This window comes from Castor canadensis, chromosome 6, assembly GCF_047511655.1.
Source record: "Castor canadensis chromosome 6, mCasCan1.hap1v2, whole genome shotgun sequence".
NCBI classification, from domain to species: Eukaryota; Metazoa; Chordata; class Mammalia; order Rodentia; family Castoridae; genus Castor; species Castor canadensis.
Genome location: NC_133391.1, coordinates 140,239,021 through 140,260,760, shown reverse-complemented (window position 1 = coordinate 140,260,760; position 21,740 = coordinate 140,239,021). Strand labels below are relative to the sequence as shown.

The window sequence follows — 21,740 nt, the reverse complement described above, 5'->3', positions numbered from 1 at the left end:
CCCTTAGAGTACTGACTGACTTCTTGGAGCCCTAGGCTCCAAGAAACCCTAGGCTCTTTTTGGTTCTTGGATGTCTAAGAACCAAAAGAGTATTATATGACCATATGCATCTACTTGTTGGCACTGGTTTATAACTTGGCCTGCTGTGAAAAGAAAAAGACAAAAGAGATACTCTTGAGAATAATTCCTAAAATACAATCACCAGGAGACATGTGCATAGACATGGCTCACCTTCTACCAAATCAGATTTAGGCTTCCCACAGTGCTATCTTTTATTCCTCCTGTAGCTAAGGTTTCCAGAGCAAGGCACACTGAAGAATGCCAAGAGGTATTAAACCTTCTAGGCCAGAGACTTGGGGGAAGCAAGGGAGAGGTACACTGGAAATGAAGCAAGTCTCTACTCAAATCAGTGTCAGAGAGCTGGAAGGTGATCCTGTAGCTGACTACAAATGAATCCAGCAAATTAACCCAGCACGTTCCACTTGTTCTTCTCTTTGCTAGATGAAGTTCATGCCCACATATCAAAAAAATGATGGGCTCAAGAGCTGACTTGGTGAAGTTTTGGCAAGCAAGCTAGTATAGATGAGTCTATATCACACATATTAGAAGTAAAAAGCTTTCTTTTAATTCACGCAAATAGATAAGCAAAGGACAGGTCTAAAATGCATTAGAGTTAAGTTCCGTGAGAGATTTCTACTTTGTTGCTATGTACTTGGGACCTAGAATGATGTCTGGCCTGCAGTGGGTACAAATAAAATATTTTTGAAAGGAATGAGAGTTCTGTAGAATCGACATTCTCTGTGTTTGGGGTGAGTGACTATCCTATAGGCTCTGAGCCTAGATAGAAAATACTTACACCATGTTAAACTCTCAAACTGGCAAGAGATGCTTGGTCATGTTCCATGCAGCAAGACAGACTAAGTAAGGACATCCCTAAGACCCACAGTCGCCACCAGAACACTAGCCTCCAGTACCTTGCCCACCCTCGATTTTCAAATTAGGAGCCATTGTGGTGTCAGACTGGCAATCATGTCTTGTACACTTTCATACATTGAGGTTTTCGTTTCATTTTTGGCTTCTTGGTATCTGAGATTGTTGTTCAGTGGTGCCTATTAGGGTAATGACTTTCCATTACCACACATTTCTGTTAACAACAGAGGAGGTAAATGAATTGCTTAAAATGAAGCAATTACATCCTCTTTAGTACATTATAAACAAAGCCTTAACTTTGACTATAATTATAGTATATGGGTGATGCTTCTGAAAAAAAATGGTATAATTATAACATTATGGTTGAAAACCAAGTAGAAAACACTGAGCTGCATTGTGCAAAGTTTAAGGTGGCATTATGGTTTCTCTTCAATGTGAATAAGACTGACTAGTTGATTGCAGCCAAGAACTTTGTAGTGTGATATTAATAATATAACAAAATCAAGATCCAGAGAGAAAATGTAAGGAAAAAACTGATGCCTTTATTTAACTTTCATAGGAGTCTTATGTAAAGGTCAGATGCAGAGTTGAGAAGCTTGCCAACTTGAAGGAACCATGAATGAAATCATAAGGAGAAACAAACTTAGAAAATCAACCCCTACTAGCAAAAGGTCTTTGCATTCATATAATAAGTGTTATTGTGAAATTTTATTTCCCTGAATGTAGCTTTCTTTTCTCTTTAGCAAACCTATCTAGTAGCTCCAGATTTTATGGGATCATAAAGATGACAAGGTTCTATATTCTATTAGGGTGTTGGTGATACTATATATTTTTGTCTAGTCATTGAAATATAAACTTAAGTTTGTGCTTTACATTCTGTGCAAAAATTATGTAAATTAAATTTTTTAGAAAAAAATTAAAGGCCAGAGATTTTCAGCAACAAATATATTAAAAAGTAAAAAAAGCATAGTCAGAGAGTCTGGCTTAGAGTACCTGTCCCACCTCTTAAAAGCCATCTACTACTTGACACCTGTTTTCCTTAGTGCCAAAATGGGAATATTTATATTTACACTCCCTCTTCCCATCAGGTGCAACACAAAAATGTGCAAGATCCTTAGTAGTGAGCTAGGATTCTGTAAATCATGCGGTTCTGAGGTTTACTTCCACAAAAAGGAGACTGTGCACTACTCCAAATGGTTAAACAGGGCAGCAGGGAATCGCTGGCATGTAAGCAAACTTCCAGCTTATTTTCCAGGGTACAAGGGAGACATGACCAGAAGTGCAAGGAGTGTGTCTTTGTGTGTGAATGTGTTTTGGAGAATGAAACATAAAGTAATTTGTTTTCCTGGCTTTTCCTAGAGCCTTATTCTTCTCCTTACCCAAAGCCTCAAAACAGAGACTCCCCTCCCTCCTTTGTTAATATCAGAAAGCTGAGATTTCACTATCCTTGTCTTATCCTATTGCCTTGTTCTGTTTTAACAATATAATAATCAGGAGAATGAGGAAGGGAAAGAGAAAGGAGGAGGAGGAGAGGATGAAGAAGAGGAGGAGAAATGGAAATAGAAATAGATAGCTTTCCTGAACCTGACTGACAGCACATATAAGGACTGCCTGCAGTTGGGATATTTCTTACCTGGCTTATTTTGTAGCTTCCTCAACAAACTGTGGCAATCTGTGATACCTTTAAGCCCCTAAAGTCCTGTCTCTTAAACTAACCAATACTTCTTGTTCTTAAACAGTAATGAAGATCTTTTCTATCTGAGAGGTTCAAAAGGTACTACAGATTTTCTTAACATTTCCCTTATATGAAAGGAGCACTTAAAATATGAAACTCAGAGGAGGAGCCCTCTTGGCTGCTGAACTGGAACACCTAAAGTCTGCATCAGACAGACTCAACATCAGTTCTGAACTGCTACATAGTAGTTGTCGGATTTTGGCCAAATCACAGCCTCTCAGATTCTAGCTGCTCATTGTAAATAAAGATAAATGCTGTCTTTTATAAGCTTGCATGAAAATTCCACTGAGCATGCTGTTAGTTTCTTTTTCTTTTATTGTTCAGCTTTGAAATATGTGGTAGAATACTTCATTAATATTTCATTAACAGAGCAGGAAGTACATAAATATGCCAACCCAACATCTCAGATCTTTCAGAATGTTTTTAGAATTGCTAATTTTGAATTTTATAAATGGAATACAGAATATTTGTAAAATAATACTAGTGTTCAATTTTAAATGACTAAAGCAAAACACCTTAATTAATGAATCTGAGAAAAATAAATTGAGAAAAATATTCAAAAATAAATATTTAGAAAAAGAAAAATTTCAAAGTAATAAGGTACAGTCATGAGTTGCTTAGCAATGGAGATACATTCTGACAAATGCATCCTTTGGCATTTTGGTCATTGTGAAAACATCACAGAGTATACTAACACAAACAGAGATGGCTAAGAACCACCATCATATATCCAGTCCATCATTGACTGAAATGTCACTAAGCAGTGCATGACTTTACAATGTACTTGACATTTACAAAATAACACAGAAACTATAAACCTCACTTAAGGGGAGACAAATTCAAAAAGACTGGTCCCCTTTGAAGGACTCTAGACAGTTGACGTTTGGAAAATGGTCATTTGTTCCTGGGTCTTATTTCCTTCTCTAGATAAGCCTTCTCATACACAAAAGAGCAGCCAGAATGACTAAAAATTTACCGGAACTGTTTAAAATAATTAAATCTGAAAAACATGCCCCTAAGCATAGAGTGGAGTGGTTTTTATAACAACTTAAAAATAAAGAAGCCAATACAAGGTCTCAATTTGACTATTACAAAGCAATGTGACAGGTTGTGAAAACTCAAAACATTCTGAAAATCTATTTGCTTTGGTAGTCAGCAAGCCATCCAGGGAAGAAATCAGTCTCTCTCTTTTTAAAAGAAAAGGAGATTTCAGTTGGAAGAAAAAATTAGAAGTAGGTTTCAACCTCAAACTGATAATAAATTGGGAGTAATTACTGAGTATCTATTATAATCATAAAATGATCTTAAGAGACTCAGGGAGTAGACAGGGAATGGATGAGGAGTTAGAAAAGAATGAAGACACAGCTCTTGGATTAGAAATGGTTACAGTTATATACTAGGGACTCTAGTCCCCATTTTCTTAGACCAAGATATTCTTCAAAGTCACATAAGAAAGCGCATAAACCTGTTGAATGATATTACAGAAAAAGAAGCAGTGACAATGAAATGCTTGCATTATATTCACTATCCAGGGGATTTGTAAGCAAGAGCAGGTAAATGCCAGCACCAGCCAGTTCCAGACAATGAATTTATTTGCTCCAAAAACTTTCACTGTATTATTAAATTAGATTGGTTAGGACTAAAGAGTTGCAAGGCTGTTTCTTATGTGGCTCATGAATTAATTTAACTCTAAAGATAATTCCCAAGGAAGAATTTCTAAAATCCTTTGATCAGTAACACCACCATTGGAATCTATTTAAAATTTCCTAAGGTACTCACTTTCACAGATAACATTTCTTAAATGAGAGAGTACTGGCATAATGATTAAAATTATGTTTTATTACTTTGGATGACATCAAGTAACTAAACTAAAATCAAATGTGGGAGATTAGAGAATAAGGTAACATATAGTATATGGAGGTCTTTCTCTCTGGAACATGGGATTGCCCTTCTGAGACTCTGAACTGGATTCCCCAAACAAGTGTGGAACACAAAAAATGAAATTGTTGAATAGGTGGAAAAGATGGGGTTTTCCTGATATCTCCATCCTAGTAGCTATTAAGGACTGCTCGGATAATTTGGGGAGTCTTTCAAGAATGCTCATAAGGCTTAAAATCCTATGGTTAGATGATGCTAAAGAAAATACGTTCACACTTGTTAACCCTAAGTTATCCTGAGTCAAAAGCTTTACTTATTTTGTAATTGTCTGGTCCTAAGTTATCATCAAACTCCACCAAACGACACATCTAATCTTTGCCTTGCTTTTCCAGTAAGTTTCACATCCACAGGATGTTAGAGAACCTCCAGATTCTCAAGGGTAGGCTAAATATTAAGGGGATACCCTATGCAGTGTTGAGAATGAAGCCATAACTTTAGTGCCTGGTAGCCTGCTATGGAGAGGGCTCCCAGTGAGTGGATAAGCATGGGCCAAGAACTGGGCTTTTCTCTTGACTGGACCACAGTGTATGCTGGAGCCGTGAGAAATGAGAGCATGTATTTGTAAGAATGGTCATGGAACTGCTTTCACTCTCTCCACTCAGCTCCTCCACTTTCACTGTTCTCCATACGTCATTTGTCCAGTAACTTTCTTAGTCCAGCCGTTTTTTCCATAATGATATTCTCAATCCAAAAAATGGGTGGTATTTTTTTTTATTAAAGTGGAAAAGAGATTTCGTTTGTTGAGACTTTTGCTGTTGTCTTAACCTGTGTTACATCTCAGTAGGGACTATTTTTCTAAACGTGGTACTGAATGTTGTAGTAATTTGCCGGTTGAATTGAACTCCTGGTTTATAAAAAAAAATAGCCAAAAAATGCAGAAGGAAAGGACACTAGTTTGGGGGCATGATTCAGTTATATTTATTTTTATTTAGGGTCATTCAAAAATGGGACATGTGGATGTTATTTTATTGTATAGCTGTGAAGCTGCACAGTCTCAAATTCTACATGATAAATCCCAAGATCTGTGGGACCAAAGGAAACTTGAAAATTATGACTGATAAATTCCTGCTATTAGACTTAAGTAAAATACTGCACACATCCCACTGCTTATATTAAATAGATAAGATAAAAGTGCTAGATTTTTACATCACATGTAATTGTGGAAACTACAATGAATTCTGACCTCTCAAACTTTCATATTCTGAACTTGAGATTTGGGGCCTTGAAAAATAAAACTGATATAGGAACTACAGTGTGGATTTTCAAATTACAGTCTACAGCAATGGAGTTGACACCCTCAGATGGTATAGCTGGAAGTCAGATGGAGTGGCTGCTCTCATGGATGCATAATTTCAAAGACCATGTTCTCAGTTCTCTTTTTTTACCCTCTGATTTCATGGACCTAAAGTGTGTTTCAGTGTTATTCACATTACAGAGACACTGAAATGGGTTACTGTACTAAGAAACTGAGCTGTTTTAATCCATAAAACACTAGCAAAGTTATTATTTGATGCAGAATTGTAAGCAAATTTTGTAATCATTTGAAACAAGCAAGAACATACAGAATCAGTTTCCATGTTGAGACATTCATCAGACTTACCACTTGAAAATATTTTGTTATTGTAGTAGTATTTTATTCACCATGCATTGTTCTAAGTATATTCATACTTTAAACAACCGATAGTCCTCATTTAAAAAAGCCTATGAGATAGATACTATTTTCCCTATCTAACAGAAGTGGAGATTGAGGTAGAGAAGAGAAGTGACTTGCTCAAGCACGCACAACAAAGAAATGCCAATCTGTAATGCAAGCCCAGGCTTCCTAAATCAAGCATCCCCACTCTGGACTCCTATGCTCCAGTGCTTCTTTACATCTTCTGGCTGTAGCAATCCTCTTCCAGAAATGCTAAGCAGTATGAGGGAGAAATTAAGAGTGTGAGCTTCATGGGTATGGTGTTTCCCATCTCTGAATCCAAGTTTTCTCACCTTTACCAAGGACTCATTATCAGCCCCATCTCCCGCTCTTCCTAGGAATATTGAACAAGATATTACACCAAAAGTTATCACCACAGTGCCTGACAGATGACAGTGCACAAGAAGCATTAGTCCCTGTTACTATAGCAAATGTTACAGTTAACTTTAGCATGTAGATTATGGTAACCAAATTTTCTGGGTGAGAGAAACAAGCACTTTTTAGAGCTTATTCCACAATAATCCTATAAGGCTATGTCCACATTTCACTGAATTGGAGGAAAATTCAGACTGCAGGAGAAGATAATTAGCTTTCTGAAATCAAATAGAGTACTCAAAATCATAATACACTGGCCCATTTTGTACTATACCCCAACTTTGTTTAAACAGTTCTCATTCATTGATGAAAAAGCATGAATAAAAATCAGAAGAGAAAAAGTAATATTGAGCTTGCAAAATTTCCACATGGGCATGCTAACAAATGTAACGCAGCTGCCTTGGCCCAGTAATTACAGCCACACTTATCCTTGGTGCTGAGGACTGCCTGAGTCCATAAATAAAGTTACATTAATAATTACAGCATGGTGAAAGACTGCCCAGGAAATCTTGGTTGATGTTGGAAGTGGCAGCTGTAATCAAAAGATACTGCATCTTGAATCAGTGCTGGATCATTGCTCTAGAGAAATATTAAACCTTCCTCTGTCCATGGAAGATGTGAAATTCAACAGCTGACCCGAACACTTGTTGTTGTTGACAATCTATAAAATTTCCCTAAGACAGGAACTCTGTGTTCTAGTCCAAATCAAGTGAACAGTTCCTGTTTGTTGACCTACAACTTCAAAGTTACTAAGTCATCAGTTTAGAAAGATTTCTTTGCTCCCTTCTATCCTAAGAGTTATTCTAGTTCTAGTGGTCCAAGGGAATGCCTGAATATTTCCTTTTTGTCAGATACACTAACTTTTCCCTTTCTTTTCCTATCTCCTCTATACATTTACCTTTTTCTCATTGATTTACCACTGGTATCCTGAATTTTAGAACCAGACAAGTAGTAGTACCAGCAGTTGAAAATCACGGTATGAATTTCCGATATCAGGTTCAAACCCTATCTCTGTCTCTTATCAGCATAATAAACATGGGTTTAACCTCTCAAAGACTTACATTTCACATATGTAAAATGGGCATAGTACTAACTGCCTTGTGTGGTTGTCTTGAGCATTAAATGTCTGTTTCTGAAACTTGGTTGTATGTGAAAGTGCTGATTCTGTCCCAATGTCTTGCCCACCCCTTGTAGGCAAATACACATCCCAAAAGACTCAAGACAGTTGTCCTTCTTTTCAAAGTAAAGATTTGCATTCTTCCCTTAAATGTATCCAATTCTGGTGTCTAATTTCCTTTGTGAGCCAGAAGTTGTCTTACATCTTACCACAGCTCATAATATGAACTTAATAGTCTTTCCAATATGAGCCTCTGTTGACCTCAGGACATTTAGGGAAGCCTCTGATCTTGCCTTTTCTCCTTTTCCAGTTACCAGATAGTACATTCTGAGAGTTGAGACCTAAGAACATATAAATCAACTTGAGGAATTAAATATGAAAATTGTCAACACCCTCCCCCCAAGAGCTCAGTTCAGTAGGTCTAGAGTGGGGCCCACAAGCCTGATGATGTACATGTTCCTCAACTGCTTCTTGCTCAGGCAAACAGACTCCCAGGTCCATCCGCCAAGCACTGGCCTGTAGAAAAGACATATGGCTTCTGTAGCAGACTTTGTGTAGACTATTGATTTCTACCTCCAGCAAAGCTGTACAAAGAGAGCCAACGTGTAAGAAAATCATCAGGACCATGGAAACTTCTCATCTGGGAGAGAAACTCTCCTACAGTCTGCTGTACCCATGCCAGATTGCTTTCTCCAATCCACATTAGCCTTTTATTTTCTAGCTATTCCTCTTTCCCCTCTATAGTCCAAAATAGTCACTTTATCTGAAGAGATTTAATTATAAAAATAAGTGCTTAGCTTATCCTATGATACCTTTCTATTCTACAATCTGTGTCCTTCCTTTTCACATAGTTGCATTTTTTTATTCTTATATTCACATGTGCATAAATTGTTTGGGTCATTTCTCCCCACCTGACCCCCTCCTCCACCCTCTCCCTCCTTCCCCCCTCAGTTCCAGGCAGGTCCTGTTCTGCCTTTATCACTAATTTTGTTGAAGAAAAGAGACAAGCCTAATAAGGAAGACAAAGTGTTTTTGCTAGTTGAGTTAAGGACAGCTATACAGAAATATTCCTAACATTGCTTTCATGTATACGTGTTATGACCCATGTTGATTCATCTCTAACTGATCTTTGCACTGGTTCCTGATCCCCTTCTCATGATAACCTCTGTTGCTTTAAGGTTTCTGTATTAGTTCCTCTCGAGTGGGGACATCAAACGCTTTCATGTTTTGGGTTTTCTGCCTATTTCTATATCACCCAAATGTGCTCTCCCCTTATCATGTGATCCAAATCCAACCACATTGCTGTATTTGCCCTAGATCTAAAGTCCACATATGAGGGAGAACATACGATTTTTGGTCTTCTGAGCTTGGCTGACCTCACTCAGAATGATGTTCTCTAGTTCCATCCATTTACCTGCAAATGATAAGATTTCATTCTTCTTCATGGCTGAGTAAAATTCCATTGTGTACAAGTACCACATTAAGACAGCTCTTCTTTAAATGCTTTAAGGAGAGTTTAAGAGGAGAAGGAGCCCATGCCTGTACCTTGCATCTGTGTGCCTAAATGATCAGGTAAACCTGAAGAAGTGGTGGAAGCAAAGTAGAATAAAAGGAAAGTATTTAAAAAATTACTTGGTAGAATGTTTGCTTAGCAAGCATGAGGCCCTGAATTCAACCTCTAGTACCACCAATAGAAGAAATGAACTTGGAAGTCTATGGTCTGTGGTGATGCTATGATTTAGATGTGGTTTATCTCCCCAAGGTTCTTATGTTGGAAGTTTGGTCCCCAATGTGGCAGTATCAAGAAGTGAAAGAACCTTGGTTGGACTTAGTGCAAGGTAAATTAGGTCATTGGGAGTGTCACCCTTAAAGGGGATTAATGTAGTTCTCATAGGACTTCAATTAGTTACAGAGAAAGCTGATTGTTAAATATAAAAAAAAAAAGTGTAACCCTAACCTCAGTTGCTGTTGCTTCCTGTTTTACCATGTGATCATTCTCACTCACACTCCCACCATTATGGTGCCATCCACCATGAAGCTCTTAGCAGGGTTAAGCAGGGTTAAGCCAGTGCCAGCTTTTGAACCTCCAGAAGTTTAAAGCTAAATAATCCTCTTTTCTTTATATAGTACCTAGCCTTCAATATTTTTATAGCAATAGAAAATGGACTTATGCAGAAGACATTGACAATCTCGAAGCCTCTTGCTTCATTTTGTTCATTTGTCTGTATGTTTAGTCATGTCACTGAACTTTAGACTCTAAAATTAGTAAAATAATTAACACATACTTACAGTGTTTGTTTACATCTTTATAAATTGTATACATGCATAGTGTCCTAATATATTTCAATTCATCATAAAACATATAAAATATAAATTTTAAGGGCTGGGGAGATAGCTCAGAGGTAGAGCATCTGCCTATTAAAGTCTTAATAAAGTTGAACCAAGCAATATTTTTAATGTTTAATCGAACAAAATACATCTTGAGATGTGTTTTAACAAGTTTGCTTCTTTTAGAGAGGAGAATTTTCATTTAATAGTTTAGAAAACAGAAATGCTTCATTTATTTCAGTATTTGATTTTAATGGCTAACTGGCTCATATCTAAATAGGTGTGACAATATACACCAGGTTAGGATTTCATCTTAATAGCAGTAGGAGTAGAGCTTTATTTCAGATGATTTTGATAGCTTCCCATTTTGAAAATCAGCTTCTTATCAAATTTGATTAGACCTCATGAGAGCTTATTCTATAGAGTAAGAAAAGTAGACATTCAGATGTTTTCTTATTGCTAACTTGGGCTTGCATTATTAGTTTTACCTTAAATACGAGATTTCTTTACATGAATTTTTTTGAGACAGTTTATTACAAAATGATTTGTTAAACCAATATATTGGTGTCATCTATTTATCTCTTAAATCAGCCATGCAGAACCTGTAAAAATACTCTGGTATATTATGTGAAAAGTAAAAAGAGATTCTATTAAACAATCCCTCTGAATCATAACCTTCCCACTCTTCCTGCAGAATTCCTCTCATAGCAAATTCAACACGTGACCCAGAGACAGGCTGAGTGAAGGCTCTGTGTGACTCTACATGTTCAATATTAGCAAGCTTTTATTAATTTCCTCTTTTAGATAAACAACACATAGAAATAAAAGTTTTAATATTTTCTTCCCATTCCCTAATAGAGCATCTTCCATGGCCAGTTTTGAAGACAATGTACTACATAATCTTTGAGTTCTGTGGATGACTATGTAGGCCCTAATTTTACTGAATTTCAAATATCTCTGTTGCCAATATTCACAGACATTTTTTTAATAATATTTTTTTCTGTCCAATGATTCTGGTGTCATATCTTACAGCATACCCCACTTAAACCTGTCTTTTCACGCCTGCCCATTCCCCGCCCTCTGATTATTACTCTTTCTGTGGAGGCCAGGGAAATTTTTCTGTAAGTACAACCATATTGCCAAACTTGCTCAGGAGTCAGCAACCACACAAATCAAAGTTCCAGCAGTTTGCCACTAAGATTTTAGCATTCTTACTTGAGTTAGAAGGACCTTGATTTTAAAAAAAGAAAACATACGATAAAAACTATGACTTCTTCAAAAATGTCTGCGTGCATACAAGAGTTTAACACTCTTGGGAACTCTTATTTTATTCAGGCAACTTTAGACCCAATCTGTAAGTACTTCCATTTTGTTTTCCAATCTCCTAGTTAACTGACTATATACTAGATACCTATTTGCTGCCATCTAGTGTAACAAAATATGTTGATTATATTTGGAATTTTTAACTCATTGTGCTATGAAACAGTAGTATTCTTTTCTTTTGTTTTCTTATAAACTTTCACAATGCTTTGTCAAAGACCTGTCTTTCTTACCACTATGACCTCGAACATAGTGTTAATATTATGTCATAGAGCCTAGGGCTCAGAATCAAGTTTAGCTTGCTCCCTCTAAATGGGACATGTGGACACTGGATACAGGTTTTGCAATTGATGGATATGTAATAAGTATATAATAATAGTATTCAAGAGGTAATCTCGGGCTGGGGAGTGGCTCAAGTGGTAGAGTGCCTGCTTTGCAAATATGAGGCCCTGAGTTCAAACTCCAATATTGAAACAAAAAAAAAGCAATAATCTGAATTGAGTGACCATGATTTTCACTTCATATGAGCAGTAGAACATACAGCCTGGCTTTTTGCCAATTGTGTGGTCATGAGCAGGTCATGACCTTTGGGGGGGGCACCATTTTCTTCATATGTAAAATGAAATGATAAGTCTAAATGGCTTTCAGCTCTAAGAGTCTATTACTCCATTTAAGCTTTTTTTTTTATTTTATTTTCTGCCAAAGTCATGTTCCCAGAATCCTCTTTTAAGTCTGAAATGGATGTCACTTCCCTAGCTCTTCTATGTGACTGTCCTTTGGTTATAGTTAAAAGTGAGCAGAACTCTTGTGTTGGAAGAGGGAAAATCAAGTGTTATCCAACAACAGGTACTGGTCAATAACCTCTTCGCTCCCAATGGAGATTTAGGAGTATACTTTGTAAATAACCGATTTTCCAATTGCACTCCCATTTCTGTCCCTGTGTTTCATACCTGAACTACTATATAAAAGTATTCTAGGTCTATTTTAACTTATATTGGTATTTTCCTTTATTTAAGCAAAGCTATATAGGTACTTTAGCATATCCTAAAATATTCCAGTTTTAAAATGTTTCATGTGTGTTCATCTTATTTTTCCAATTAGACTGAAGATTGTTAAGGCAGGGACTTTCTTTAGTTTCTCATTTCTATGAGATAATCTGGCACAATTGTGCAATAAAAGCATATGGTTTTAATAATGAGGACATTTTTCCTATTTGCTTTATATAAATGGAGACAGAGGTGAAGTACAGATCCTTCTCAAGTATAGTATAGGACAGTTAATCTCTAGGCTCTGGTCTCTACAACTATCTAACAGCTCATAGACACTGATAAGTCTTTGAACCTAGTGCCAGAAAAGCATCATTTCCGTAAAGATAAAACCCAAATAAAACTGAACAAGATAGTATAGCATTTGGGGAGAAATAAGCTTTGAAGTGAGAAAAATTTGGATTCACATTAGCTTTGTGCTTTGCTAAAAATTATCTAACTTTTCTGAAGCTGAAGTTCCTTATCTTCAAAATGAGGATTATGATATTGTCACATGACATTCCACATGCAAGAGTGGTACAGATGAAATGAGAAAGCACATAAAAAGAATGTAGCATATTATAGGAGCTCAGTCGCCAGTAACTTAAAAGGACTTTTATGCATTGTCTAAATAAGTGTTTTTGCTTGTATACGAAAAGAATTATTCATGTTAAATCTAATCAGAGCATTTGTAACTGTGCTATTATAATTGTGTGATATAGTCCCACATAGAAGTTATTCTTGCCATGGGTGATTTTGTCCCCCAGAGGACATCTGTCAATGTCTAGAAACATTTTGGTTCCCACACTGGGGGAGAGGGAAGTGCTACTAGCATCTAGTAGGTAGGACTAGGAATAGTGATAATTACTCTACAATGCACAGGACAGAACCCCACAAAAAAGAATTATCTAGTCCAAAATATTAATAGTATACAGGTTAAGAAACCCTACATAGAACCTAGGGAGTCCATAACTTCTAGCCTAATTTTGTTTTACATACTGAGTATGTGGATAGGAAATAAGCTTCCATTTTGGTGAGTTATGAAATAATTTGCCTGTTCTGAGGTTCAAATTCTCATTGTGAGGCATTCTTTTAAGCTAAGGCATTGGAATACATAAAGACCTGTTGTGTTTCAAAAATTTCCTTGTAGATCAGTATTTGAAGTCATCAGGATCTACTGATACACTACAAATGTTGAGTTTGTTCTCCCTAATAATAGTGGTGGCTCTTCGCTAAAGACTAAGTGTATACCAAGTACTCATATAAATCATCTTGTTTTTCAACAACTATATAAGACAAGTATTTTGCTCTCTTTTTGCACATGGGAAAGCTGGGGCTTGGAGAATTTACACAATCTTACTAGCAAGTTGCACAGGTAGGATCAAACCAAATCCAGATGGCTTCCAAGCTGTGGTCTTTCTATACTCTGTACTGTCCATACCTAGCAAGCTCCTGAGATTAGAAAAGGAAGTGGATTTGTTTTAAATGAAATAAGTTGAAACATTTTAGAATATTAAGGACTCTGCTTGGGAAGGTTAGATTGAGCTTCCCGTTAACAGGGCCCTTTAGTGTCATAAACTTTATGAAAACTCTCTGAAGGGTAGACCAGAGAGGATGTATTCATTGAAATAGGTGTTAGCACTATGCTGTTAGGTAACTCAATCTGGCAACTTATTTTAGGTCTTCTGTTTTTAAGCCTAAGGCTTATACTACATGAATTCTTCTTTTTTTAGTAACCAAGTTTTTCCTTTTAAATAAGTTCTGTATTGAACACTATCACTGTCAAATAGAAATAAAATGTGAGGTACATACGTAACTTAAAATTTTCTAGTAGTCACATTAGAAAGTCAAAGAAAAGGTGAAGTTCATTTCAATCATATATCTTATTTAGCCCAATATATCCTAAATATTATCATTTCAGTACATAATGAATCTAATGAAAATATTATTAATAGGATAGCCTACATTATTTTTTATAATAAAACTATAAAATTTGATGCATATTTTAACTTTACAGCACATCTTAATTGGGATGCCAAATTGTCAATGGTTTAAAAATGAAATTTACACTGAGAATGTAGAGATAGAGCACTTGTCTACATGCACAATGCCCTGGGCTTGGTCCCCAGCACTGGCGGAGGGGGGAGAGTGAAATATAGCCCTACCAAAACAATAAAGTTGTATTTAAGGAAAAATGTTCTGCATTTTTAAATTTGTAATTAAATTAATTAAAATTGAATAAAAGGTTACAAATTCAGTTCCTCAGTCAGACTAGCCACCTTCTGTGTGCTCCGTAGCTACACAAAGCTAGAGCATACCATATTGGGTTGGCAGAGTTACTCAGAATGTGGTCCATAGAGCAACAGCAGCATCTGGGAAAGTGTCTAAAGTGTATAACTTCTAGGCCCCAACTACTGAATCTGCACTCTAACAGGATCACCAAGTGATTTCTGTACACATTAAAGTTTGAGAAGCATCTTTCTAAGCCACGGCTCTCGCCAACAAAGAGCTCCAAAGGAGCACATGAATGAATAACTGGGAGCACTAAGGAAATTGCAAGGGATTGGTGCCAGTGTTGGTATGAATGATGTGCTTGCTCTGTTGAAAAGTCTTCCACAAAGGCAACCGTGGCTATTCTACTTAGACTGACACAGAGCCATCCTGGAGCCAGGACTTGGCTCTTCTCCCAGGATCTGCATCCAAGAACCCAATACTAACTTAATTATGCCACAGTGAAGGCAGCTGGACTCCTGCCACCATATACCCCACATTTGAAATGCCAATTTTAGAACCCTTGGAGCACAATTGTGAGCTCATGTTTCTACTCCACACAAAGGGAATAATGCAAGGCCCAACCTTCCTGGGAGACCCTAGGAATATTACCCACAGGAGAGATTTGTGGTATCTGCCACATTGCTTTCCCCTGAGAGTCAACACAGACAACTCACTATCTTCTTATGTGAAGGTTGGTCCAATCCTATCCCCTGGGATTCAGCACATGCTTCACAATGCTAACCTCTATTTCGTTTGTTTTCCACAGGACTCAGTATTTGAGCTACCTTTCAATACATCTGCTTAAAGAATTCATTGTACTAATCTGACATAGAAGCTCATTGTTCTAACTCAGTTGTCCTCAACCCTAGTTGCACATTAGAATCACCTGGGGCATTTTGAAAAATACCAACACTCAGGCATCACCCCAATCTAATTAAATCAGCCCTCTAGGATCCCAAGTGATTATAAAGTGCAGCCAGCACTGAGAACCACTGATCCAATTACAAAGAGCCCTCTCTTGCAGTCAAGTACCCAGGTCAATGCTCTCTGTCTGTAGTCTTGTTAGAATGCAGGTTCTAATCCAGTGGGTATGGAGGTGAACAACCTAACTTTGGGTTGTGTTTGGAGTGTGCTCATTACAAAAGACTGTTTTGTTGCATTTGAAACTTCAAGCTTAGAAATGAGGTTACATAAAAGAGTATATCATTGTCAGTCAGAATTAAGTGGCCTCAACAAAACTGGAAGAGGAGGAAAAATGAAGTCTCATTTGTCAATTGATTTCCTCTGGCAATAGAAAGCTCCCCTCAGATCTCATTAGGTTCAGATTTTTCAGGGACAGAGACTTGCCACTGGCAAAGCATTGCAATACTTTCAAGTTGCATTGGAATGTCCCCACATTTACTTTTTCCTACCATTCCTGGCCAAGACTTTGACATCTGAGAACCAGACAAGAGCCTCCAGTGGTAGCAAAGCAAGATGCTGTCTGATGCTCAGAAAGGAGAGATGATATGACCCAGTGGTTCTTAAATTAACCATAAAATGTTACACATTAAAATCACTGGGGAACTTTTCAAAATCCAATGCCCAGACAATTACATTGGTGATTCTGTAGATTACCAACTAAAATAGAATCTCAAAAGATGAAACCCAAGCATTGATATTTTTTTTCATTCCCCAGGCAGTTCCAACAAGCCTGTATTATTTCTGTCTGTAGACCCTTTACCAAATTGCAGATCTTTCACAATTTGGATATTCTTCTTAGAAAGAACCCATAATGCCATTTACAAAAATTTCAACTGAGCTTCAGTGAGGATATTTTCATATGACCAAGGAATCCAGTGCTGTCTTTTGTGCACTGAGTTACAAAAGACAAAAGCTCTGTTTTTGTACAGTGACAGGCCCAAATTTTTTGGCAGTACTGGGGTTTGAACTCAGGGATTTGCACTTGTAGGCAAGTACACTGGAGCCACATCTCCAAGCTTTTTTACTTTGCTTATTTTTTTGCCCAGTCCAGCCATGGATGTGATCTTTCTACCTATGCCTCCCACATAGGTGGGATTACAGATGTGTAACCCCACACCCACTTATTTGTTGAGATGGGGGTCTCACTAATTTTTGCCCAGGCTACCTTCAAGCCACAGTCCTTCTAATCTCTGTACTTAGAGTGGCTAGGATTACAGACACAAGTCACTTTACCCAGTCTGGACAGTGACTTTTAAATTGAAAAAATGACTGTCCAGTAGAGGATAAGAAGGAAATTTAAATTGCATTACATTTAGTGAATTGTAATGTTAAGTATAATTTTGCCTCATGTATCTTAGATTTTTTTGAGATAAAATCACTGTGGCATAAAATTTACCATTTTAACAATCTTAAAATGCGTAGGTTTTAGTCTATTCCCAACTTTATGTAGCCATCACAACTATCTAATTCTAGGACATTTACATACCCCATTTAGTAATCACTTGCCATTTCCCATTTACTTCACCTTCTGGTAACCACGAATCTTTCTATCACTATGAATTTAACTATTCTGAGCATTTTATATAAATGGGATGCTATAGTGTGTGATTTTTGTGTCTGGCTTCTTTCACATGGAAAAATGTTTTCAGTGCTCATCTATTTTGTGTATTGTTTTGGTGTGTTATTCCTTTATGTGGCTGAATAATAAATATTGTATTATATCATCATGCCATGTAGTGTTTATTCACTCATCAGCTGATGGACATTTGGGTCGTCCCTACTTTTGACTATAACAAATAATGCTGCTGTGAACAGTCTTGTACATAACTTTTGTGTCACCATGTGTTTTCAGTTCTCTTGGGACTATATCTAGGAGCAGAAATGCTGGGTTGTAGAGTAACTCTATGTTTGGGTGGGTTGTTTGGTTGGGTTTTTTTTTTTGTCATGTTCTGTTTTGTTGGGTTTTTGTTTGGGTTTAGTTTGGGTTGGGTTAGGTTGGGTGTTTTGTTTTTTAAGACACAGTCTTACTATGTAGCCCACGCTGTCCTCAAAGTCACTACACAGCTCAGGCTGGCCTCAAACTCATGATCTTCCTGCCTCAGCCTCCCAACCACTGGGAGTGCAGTCATGTACCATTCCCCTTTGAAAAACCAAGGTTCTTTTCCTTAGATACTTAATGTATATTGATAGAGTTGATACCATAGAGGGCTGTCTTCCATTATAATGTAAATGGAATTCAGTACTAAAATTTCTAAGTTCAATATTTCCATCAAAATTATATAGAATATGAAATATACATTTGAGTATGTAATATATCATATTAAAATTAGGCTGCAAAGAAGAGCAAAATGTACATTTTGCTTAAATTAATATGTTCATGTACATTTGAGATTTTATATGCATAGATTTTTATAGTAATATGATTGTGCTAAATTTAATTAACAACAAATACATATAATTAATATACAAAACTTTAAGTCACGCGAATAAGCCCTATGTGGATTCAGAATGCATCACCAGATTGTATGTAGGCCTCAGGCTCAGTGGTGACTTGCACACTGTTCACAACAATGTGGTTGAAACAGGAAACCATCCTGTATTTGCAGAATTCAATTAAACTGTCAGTCTGAACATTAAGCAGGTTTATTAGTTCAAACTTTTCTAGGTAACAGGTTTTTCTTTTTTACTTTTCAAAGCTTTTTTTAAAAATAAACCTAAGATTCTGATAGAGTTTTCAGGCACAGTTAGAAAGGTGCTCATTTTGAGATTATGCCAATACTTCTTAGACTTGGAAAACCTCAGGATGACACCAAGGAAGTGGACTTTAGGGGTATGAAATATCTCCAGCCACAGTGGTGCTAGTTGGAGTGGGAGGTTACTGAGGAGGAGCTAATTAGCCAGTCACACTATACTTCTTGCCGCCAAAAGAGGAGTCATCCACTTCTCCAAACTCACTGTGACACATTCTACTTGCCAAGAAAGGTGGCTTATTTCATTCCAGAATGCTGATTTCTAGTTCTGATGTATTAGATTCATTTGTTCTTTATCAATAGCATTCAAAGATTTAATAACGTCCCCTACCTTTCCTCCAAATTGACCCATCACCTGGGTTCCCTAGAGCAATCTGTCTCGTAGGTTGCAATCAAAGTGGCAGCCAGGTCTGTGGTCTCTTTGGAGACGGTCAGGTTTTTTTTTCCTTTCACCACCTTCTCCATTTTCTTCTTCTCCTCCTCTTCCTTTGGCGATGGTCAGGTTTTTCTTCTTCTTCTCCTTCCCCTTTTTCTCCTGCAGGCAGGACTAAGGAAGGACTGGCTTCTGTGCTCACTTACATGGTTGTTGGTACACTGGGGACCTCAGTTTCTTGCTGATTGTAGACCAGAGACCACCTCCAGTTCTTTGCCATGTGTTTCCCATCTACACAATAACTGGTTTCATAAAAATCAGTGAGTCTGATGCAAGACGGAAGTCTCAGTCTTGTGTAGCATAGTCATGGAATGACAGTCCCTCGACACTGCCATAATCAGTTGATTAGAAGCAAGTTACTCAGGGGAGGAAATATCTCAGGCTGTGAATAACTGAAGGCTGGAATCACCAGGGCCACTTTAGGGACTGTCGTCTTCAGCATTTTACAAGACATGTATAGTCATAAAAGAAAGAGAAAAGCAAATAGAGAAGAAGGGTACAAGGACAGAAAAAGAGAAGAGGAAGGTAGAAAGAAAGTAAAGAATGGAAAGAAAGAAAAGACCAGGATAAACATAGCTTTGCTGCACTATGTCTGTATCAGGATTCCATGTGTAAGCACACACTTCATCACATTAGCACCACAACCATGAATTTCCTGTTTTTTATTTAGAATGAGAAGGTAATGTGGGTTTTCTATACATCTGGAATTAAAAGAAAACAGAGAAATAATAAAAGGAAGCAGAATACTAAGTTTAAGCAAGCTAAATGTGTTTCAATTTTTGTGTTTTTCTTCTTTCAAAGTTTTTTTTTTCCAGCTAGCAAAGTTCTTGTTTTCTTTTTGTTTCAAGTTTTGGGTTGATTTATCCTTCTTGCCATTATGTGACAGGCATATGACACAGGAAATATAGCAACTTAGATGGTGTTTGCATTTGGTGTTCTCTGGTTATTTAGTTCAAATAACGAAAAGATGTTTTAGTCTGTGCAGTACTGTCAATGGTTATATACATCATTTAATTATAAAAGTGATGTTGCAATGTACTTTGTGTTGTCTATGCCAGGTTCTCTGTTAAGAACCCAAGTGGCTTGAGAAAGTCAAGATTAAAAACTTGTCAGAGCCATGATTAGAACACAAATCTCTCAAATTCTAATCTAGTACATTTCCTCTTCTTATCTTCTGTGCAAATGAACAGTTAGAATGTGAAATATTCTCCTCAATCCTATAGGCATTGAAATAGTTGTGGTTTAAATATGTCTTAGTAATTATAAATTTTCTAGAAAGACCTAAAATAGTGCTTTCAGTTTCAGCTAATAGCAAACAAAGACCTTTTCCAGGTACTTAACAGTATAATAGATGCTTGCCTCACAAAACATGCCATTTTCACTCTATTTATTTGTAGCACATCATGCAGGCTCCTGTACTTCCTTGCTCTAACAGGGCTTAGTAAACACTGATCCCACAGAAAGTACTGACTAACTGCCATTGGTACCTGGACAGATCAAATCCATGCCTCAGCACTCTTGTAAATTTCTCAGTTCATACAGCAAAGGAGGGGTTCTTACAACAATATGACCATGAAATGTTATTAAGAAAAAAACTTCCACTGCCCCTACCTAACATGTATTCCCAAGGCTAAGGACATGAGCTCAGCAAAATTGTTGCTTGTGGCAAGACTCCAGGACAACAGGTGTTCTTGAACCAGGACACACTTCCCAAGCCTGAGTTTCCTCACTGCATTAATATGAGTACTTGTGAAAAGGGATGAGGTCTCTCATTCCCAGCCTTAGCTTCCCTTCTTACCCTGTTTATTTTCTGCATAGGATTTATCCCTCTCCATTAGAATGGAAACTCCAGAAGCACCAAAACTTCATCAGGTTTGTTCATTGCTCTATCCCTAGAAAGAGTTGTGACATAAAAATTTTTAATAAGTGTTTGTTGGATGAGTGGCTAGACAATTAGTTTAGAAGGTTTATAAAATTTCATCCCTTTGCTTTGCTTCAACACACCATGTATGTAGCTGGAACTTGGAATCAAGATCTTTTAAAGTATTCATAAGAACACTTTACATTTAAGAGCCTCCGTAATAGCCAAGAATAAAAGTTTTAAGCCAGAGAACAAATATATTAAGGTTTTAATCAAATTGGTTACTAATTATATAAAAGTCAAACATGAAGGAGGAGGAGGAAGAGAAAAAAGGGAAGGAGAAGAAGAAGAAAAACCTGACCATCTCCAAAGGAAGAGGAGGAGAAGAAGAAAATGGAGAAGGTGGTGAAAGGAAAAAAACCTGACCATCTCCAAAGTGACCATAGACATAAAAACAATGAAAACTGATTCCTTCAAACTTCATTGCATATCTGTAGCTTCAGGTTTCATAGATGCATAGGAATTTGGGCTAATGTCCTAACACTCAAGAGAGACTCTCTGCTTGGCAAATTTGAATTGATGCTTATATATTGCATAAGTTGTTTAGAGGCTTCTATTTAATGAATTTACCAGCTGAATCTTTTTAAAGATATTTTTAAAAATGAAAACGTGACTTTTTAATCAAAAGTCTACAAATAAAAAAATATCCCTGTAGTGGATTCCATGGTCACCATGACACATCCCCTGGGTGCACCTAATGTCAGCTCAGCCATGTGTGGTGGACAGTTGCTACCATCCATATTGCTGGGCACATTCAAGCTCCTGCCTGGGCAAGGACCACCAGTCTTTGAGCAGGTGCAGCCTACAGTGCATGGGAGTTAACATCTCAAGGCAGAGGGCATTGCAGGTATGCAAGCCTCCTATCCCTCTGTAGAACAACAGAGAGACATTCTACATAGCTTCTCTGGGGGGCCCCCAACTGCCCACTGCAGTAACCA

The 21,740-nt window shown here is 37.2% G+C and overlaps 1 protein-coding gene across 3 annotated transcripts in view; it reads left to right on the top strand.

Annotated features, from left to right (window-relative positions):
- Ghr (growth hormone receptor) overlaps nt 1-21,740 on the top strand; it is a 237,152-nt gene that overhangs the window by 190,831 nt on the left and 24,581 nt on the right. The gene's annotated exons all lie outside the window — the stretch shown is intronic.